Here is a 6,000-nt window from a genome sequence, read left to right on the forward strand (position 1 = left end):
TCCCAGCTGAGCTATGAGACCTCCGAGACCTGACTAAAGGACAATGGAGCTCGGTCAACAGCCCAGCCTGATGCCCCAGCTCACCAGCCTACCTGGTGGGTGCCCTCCACACACTCACAGCAGACCTGAGCCTGCTGCCCTGGTGGGGCTGGCTTCTCCAGAGGAGAAATGGAGCAGGTGGGCTGAGAGGATACTTGTCCACACCATGGCCTGCCATAGCCTCTTGCCATGCTAGCTCTCAAAGGCTCCATCTTACCTTGCCAAAGCTGCCTTTCCCGATGGCTCGCAGAATCTGGAAGTGGTCGAAGTTCACTGCAGAATAAAACAGAGGGACAAAGTGAAGGGGCAGAAAGGCACACAAGACACCGCCCTCCCCCCCCCACACACCCCACTTGAGCAGCTCCTTCACTTTGAGTAAGCTCAGCAGTCCACCCAGAGCTCTCTTCAGCCTGGAGGAGGACCAGCCTCAAGGAGGCAGGAAGGGGCTGAGGCCAGGCAGAGAGATAGACTGGGGGCTATGTAATGCCCTCTTCTCAGGGACAGCCCATCTGGCCCACAGACGGTACAGAGAATGACCAAGCACACATAGCACCCAGAGTGTTAGCCATGGCTGGGCTTCAGTCCCAGGCACACAGCAGCCCTGCACTGAAATATGTCCTCAGCCCATGAAGACCCATGAATAGGCAGGCCCCGGGAGTCACAGGAGAAGCCAGGTACACACTAGCAGCTCTCTCCAGTCCCAGGCAGGGTCTCTGGCTCAGGTCTCTTCCTCTACTCTGCTCTGGGGGTGTTTGCTCTGCTGGAATGCACTGGACGAGTCTGAGGAAAGTCCGCAAATACCCCCAAGATTAATAACAGCGGTGTGAGACACAGGAGTGTGGTTGTGTCAATCAGTGACTAAGCGTGTGCATAAGAGCACCTGTACTATGCACAAGGGTGTTCCACGGGCCTGTGTAAAGCCACGGAAGTCGGATTTCTATTGACTTCTCCACAGATCACAAAAGCAAGGCCTTCCTAGAGAAAGCCAACTTTTCTCATTGTCTCACTCTCCTAGGAGACACTCCCCTGTGGTATGCACAGGCTTCCAGGTACGTGTGAATCCATGCAGACTCTGGGTGCTTTTTGGACCTCCTCCCAATTATTTTGAACCTGAGACCCTGAGCCTGCTGCCCTGGTGGGGCTGGCTTCTCCAGAGGAGAAATGGAGCAGGTGGGCTGAGAGGATACTTGTCCACACCATGGCCTGCCATAGCCTCTTGCCATGCTAGCTCTCAAAGGCTCCATCTTACCTTGCCAAAGCTTCCTTTCCCGATGGCTCGCAGAATCTGGAAGTGGTCGAAGTTCACTGCAGAATAAAACAGAGGGACAAAGTGAAGGGGCAGAAAGGCACACAAGACACCGCCCTCCCCCCCCCACACACCCCACTTGAGCAGCTCCTTCACTTTGAGTAAGCTCAGCAGTCCACCCAGAGCTCTCTTCAGCCTGGAGGAGGACCAGCCTCAAGGAGGCAGGAAGGGGCTGAGGCCAGGCAGAGAGATAGACTGGGGGCTATGTAATGCCCTCTTCTCAGGGACAGCCCATCTGGCCCACAGACGGTACAGAGAATGACCAAGCACACATAGCACCCAGAGTGTTAGCCATGGCTGGGCTTCAGTCCCAGGCACACAGCAGCCCTGCACTGAAATATGTCCTCAGCCCATGAAGACCCATGAATAGGCAGGCCCCGGGAGTCACAGGAGAAGCCAGGTACACACTAGCAGCTCTCTCCAGTCCCAGGCAGGGTCTCTGGCTCAGGTCTCTTCCTCTACTCTGCTCTGGGGGTGTTTGCTCTGCTGGAATGCACTGGACGAGTCTGAGGAAAGTCCGCAAATACCCCCAAGATTAATAACAGCGGTGTGAGACACAGGAGTGTGGTTGTGTCAATCAGTGACTAAGCGTGTGCATAAGAGCACCTGTACTATGCACAAGGGTGTTCCACGGGCCTGTGTAAAGCCACGGAAGTCGGATTTCTATTGACTTCTCCACAGATCACAAAAGCAAGGCCTTCCTAGAGAAAGCCAACTTTTCTCATTGTCTCACTCTCCTAGGAGACACTCCCCTGTGGTATGCACAGGCTTCCAGGTACGTGTGAATCCATGCAGACTCTGGGTGCTTTTTGGACCTCCTCCCAATTATTTTGAACCTGAGACATTCTCATCAGATGTAAGAGAGGGTTCTTCAATGTCAAAATGAGTTTCTCCTCTTCTGACTTCTCAGTTTCCTACTCCCAGGCAGGGGTGCATCTCCACTGGGCTCAGGCTAGCCTTGCTGTCTGCCCAGCACCCCTGTCAGACCAGCAGTTGGCTTCACTGCATGCCTCAAAGCTGCACTGGGAGGGTTCCAGTCCTTAGCTGGGGCAGTGTCCCAGAACTGGGCCAGCTTGGAACTGACTCTGAAGTCTGAGGAAGCCTGCATCGCCTCTGGGGAGGGGATGGGGGCACGAGGTGGGGGATCATGGGGCTGCGGCTAGTTACAGGGCAGCTGGGCAATATGGGCTTTGCTGGGCAGCTCTGGTCCCCGGGACCCTCTGTCTGCTCAGACTCCACCCAGGCCCAGGCTGCTGCTGCCCAGAGACCCTGGACTCCTTCCACACTCATCAGAGGCAGAAGAGCCCCAACCTGCACACCAGCTGATAGTCAGTACAGCCTCAGCCATTTCCAACACAGTTGAGGATGAAGGTGTCCCATGACTACCCCTGGAATGGCCACACTGACTCTGCCGTGCCCAGCCTGGCCCCTGACCTCTGGAGCACTGGAGCCTGGGAGTACAAGTCCTCTCCCTGTAGCCCCCAAGTGGTCAGTACAAAGCAGAGCCCCAAACACCGGCCCCATTGGCTGTGAGTTAGCATGGGCTCCAACACAATAGTCACCATTATTAGAGAAAAAGCACAAGTTCCTGGCATTAGCTTTTTTTGAAGAGAAAAAGGACAGGCAATTAAATAGATTACATAACAGGTCAGAAACTTAAGGAGATCTCACATTAACTACTTTACTCTGTGCTTATACACCCATAAAGCAAGTGTTATCATCAAGAGATTTAGGGCAAGGCATCTCAGAGAGAAACCTCATGAGATCTGCTCAGGCTGGGAAGCCACAAGGCCATGTGCGCTGCTGATGCAGACACTGGCCAGCCTGTGGCCTTCTGCGGGCCCTCGTCTTCCCATGGAGGAGGAAGGGAGGTCCTGCGGTCTGTACTCGGTGGTGCTTGCCCTACGGTGCCTATGGTTTGAGCACAACTGTCCCCACTTCCTGAGACTAACCGGGAGGTGCAACGACGCAGAGAGGGAATCCCAGACAGTGGTACCCATGAAGGTCATACAGACGCTGCTCAGGGAAGATGCAGGTGGGATAAGAATCCCAGATGTGGCTGCAGACATCTTGAAACCCGTAGCATGGTGTCCTCTGTGCAGGGCATACTTTACATTAGGACCATGAGAAGCCACCATCAAAGACTGTTGTAGGTGACAGCTGCATGCATATGGATTCCTGCTAAGAGGAACTGCCAGCCCTGACTTTGCCAGGTAAGCCTCAGGCCCTCTGGGTAACTGAGGGCTCTGCAGGGACCCTTGGACCTGCTGCTCCACTCTAACACCCAGGCCTAACACCCTAACACTGGAGCTCCAGTTCCTGCTTTGGCCTGCTCCCCAACTCCTCCACCAGTACTTGCATTAGCAACCCACCAGGGTCTCAGTGCTGCTCTGGAGCAGAGCCAGGACCTACCATAACCGCCTGCCCTGCCAGGTGCCCAGCCAAGGCATTCAGCCTGATTGATTTCTGGCTCCTAAAGGAGATGCTGGCTCTTGTTCCAACATCCAATGGAAGCAGCAATAATGAGAAGGAAATCCACTGGCAGGGAGTTTGTCAGGTAGTCATCTTATGGTCTTTGCAGAGAGCAGCACAGCCAGCCCGCCACAGCCTCAGGTTCCACATCCAAGGATCAAAATCGTCCCCTTGTTTTCCATATGTACTATGTAGCTGAAAACGCACAGACTTTTTGCCTTGTCATTATTTTCTAAGCAATACAGTAGAACAACTAAGACCAGCAGATGGCATAATGATTACATTGCTGAATAGCTGACTATGGTTCGAGTCCTGGACTTGGCTTAAAACTCAAACTGGGTGTATGTGTGTGTGTGTGCCCAAGATCCTGAGAGGAGAATGGAGGAAAAGGGATTGCAGTGTGGCCATTGCCCTGGGAGGGGGGTGATTTCTCACTTTCTGTCTCTATCTTTCTCCTGTGATTGCACACACCCTATAGCAAAAATCTCTCTAAAAACAAACAAACAAAAAATAGTTTAACAACTTTATATATAGCATTTACATTCTATTGGGTATTGTAAGTGATCTAGAGATCATTTAGAGTATGCGGGAAGATGTGTGTAGGTTATATGTAAATACTACGCCCTTTTATATAAGGGACTTGAATGTCTATAGATTTTGGTATTACAGGAGGTCCTGGTGGATACTGAGGGATGACTGTATTGTAATCAGTATGATGTACTGAATACCCTGCTAACACCATCACCCAGAGAATCAGTGTCTGGCAATTCATTAAAATCCATATCGTTAGAGTTTCTGAAGTTCCCTCAAACACTGAATCTCATGTCTGCACAAGGGGGATGTAGCAGAGGCTGTTGGAGCTCTAAGGAGCAGGGTCGGGTGTGGCAGAACAGAGGAGGGGTATATGTCAGCGTATGCAGAGGAGGGAGATCCCCAGGGCAGAGGAGTGTTGGGGGTACCCAGAGCTCATGGACTTCTTAGGTTTCCACCTAACTTTCCCCTGATCCATGGATCTTGAGTGACCATCCTGTGGTCTCAGTCTCAGGTTCTGGAACGCACATGCACGTATGTATGTGTACTTGGCAAAGCTTGCTGTGCAGAATGAGTGGCTCTCAGCTCCTGCTGTGCTGGGACCTCCCTACTGCATTTCTGCTCTGCTGGGTCTTCTGCCTCCATATAATAAAGTCTCTATTCCTTTTCCCAAAAACCTACCTCCCCACCAGGTTGCAAGCCCCTCACACAGCACTGTCTCTCATTCAGCCCCTCAGGTTCCTACAAGCAAAGTAGGCCCAGAATGGGTCTCAGCAAAGCTAATCTGGTAGGAAGGCTACAGGTGGGGGTCCAGTGGGGATCTGTGCAGCAGAGGCCTTGCAGTACCAGGTCTGGCTTGAGGACATGCACACAGGGGAGTCATGGAGAAGGTGGGATGTAAGGCCCCTGCAATGAGGCAGAGGTGAGTAGATGAATGGAGTGGCAAAGGGTACAGTGAATGGCCCTGTCCACTGAAGGGGGTGAGTCATGCTATAGGCAGGAATACTCCCTGAGATATTCAGGGGGTGGCAGTAATAAGGCTCAATATGGACCTGGGAGACCTAGTGGGCTATGCAGGGGAAGCCCTTGGGCCTCAGTGCTCCAGTGGAGGAGTCTGACCCGGCGAGGCCCCAGGATCTGTCTGAGCCCCCCGACCTTTGAGCTCCGCTTCCGGTCGGATCAACATGTTGGCAAGACCACTGTTGTGCGCCCCCCGACCTTGGAACAAAGCTTGGGTCAATTAGCATGTCAGCAAGGCTGTTTGCTATTTGCTCCAGAAACTGTGGCAGCCTTACTGGGAAGCGACCCCCCTCTGGCTCCCCAATATACTACTATAAAAGAATTACATAGCTCTCTTATACATCCTGAGTGTATGATAAAATCTTCCATGAAGTCCCTTGACCGCTCCCCTTTGCTCTGATCACTTACTATTAATTACAATGCTTTATCTCCATGGTCACAATAGAGGGTGGGCTGAAGTTCTTTCTAGGCAGAAGTAATCTTGACCTTTGGAAGGCCCTTCAAAATACATTTAAGGTAAACTTAATCCTTTCTTCGTAAAATATAGGATTAGGCCAAAACTGGCCCAGAACACCTCCACCCTCTCCAAGTGAAATAGATAAATATATTAGGATTCCTCAAATTAAGTTTTA

The 6,000-nt window shown here is 52.1% G+C and overlaps 1 protein-coding gene across 1 annotated transcript in view; it reads right to left on the minus strand.

Moving 5' to 3' along the window:
• STK32C (serine/threonine kinase 32C) overlaps positions 1-6,000 on the minus strand; it is a 110,357-nt gene that overhangs the window by 41,538 nt on the left and 62,819 nt on the right. Inside the window, exon 2 of the mRNA XM_006146932.2 lies at positions 257-312. The gene's annotated coding sequence lies outside the window, so the exon portion shown is untranslated. The remainder of the gene's footprint in view (positions 1-256; positions 313-6,000) is intronic.

This window comes from Tupaia chinensis, unplaced genomic scaffold, assembly GCF_000334495.1.
Source record: "Tupaia chinensis unplaced genomic scaffold, TupChi_1.0 Scaffold000197_1, whole genome shotgun sequence".
NCBI lineage: Eukaryota > Metazoa > Chordata > Mammalia > Scandentia > Tupaiidae > Tupaia > Tupaia belangeri.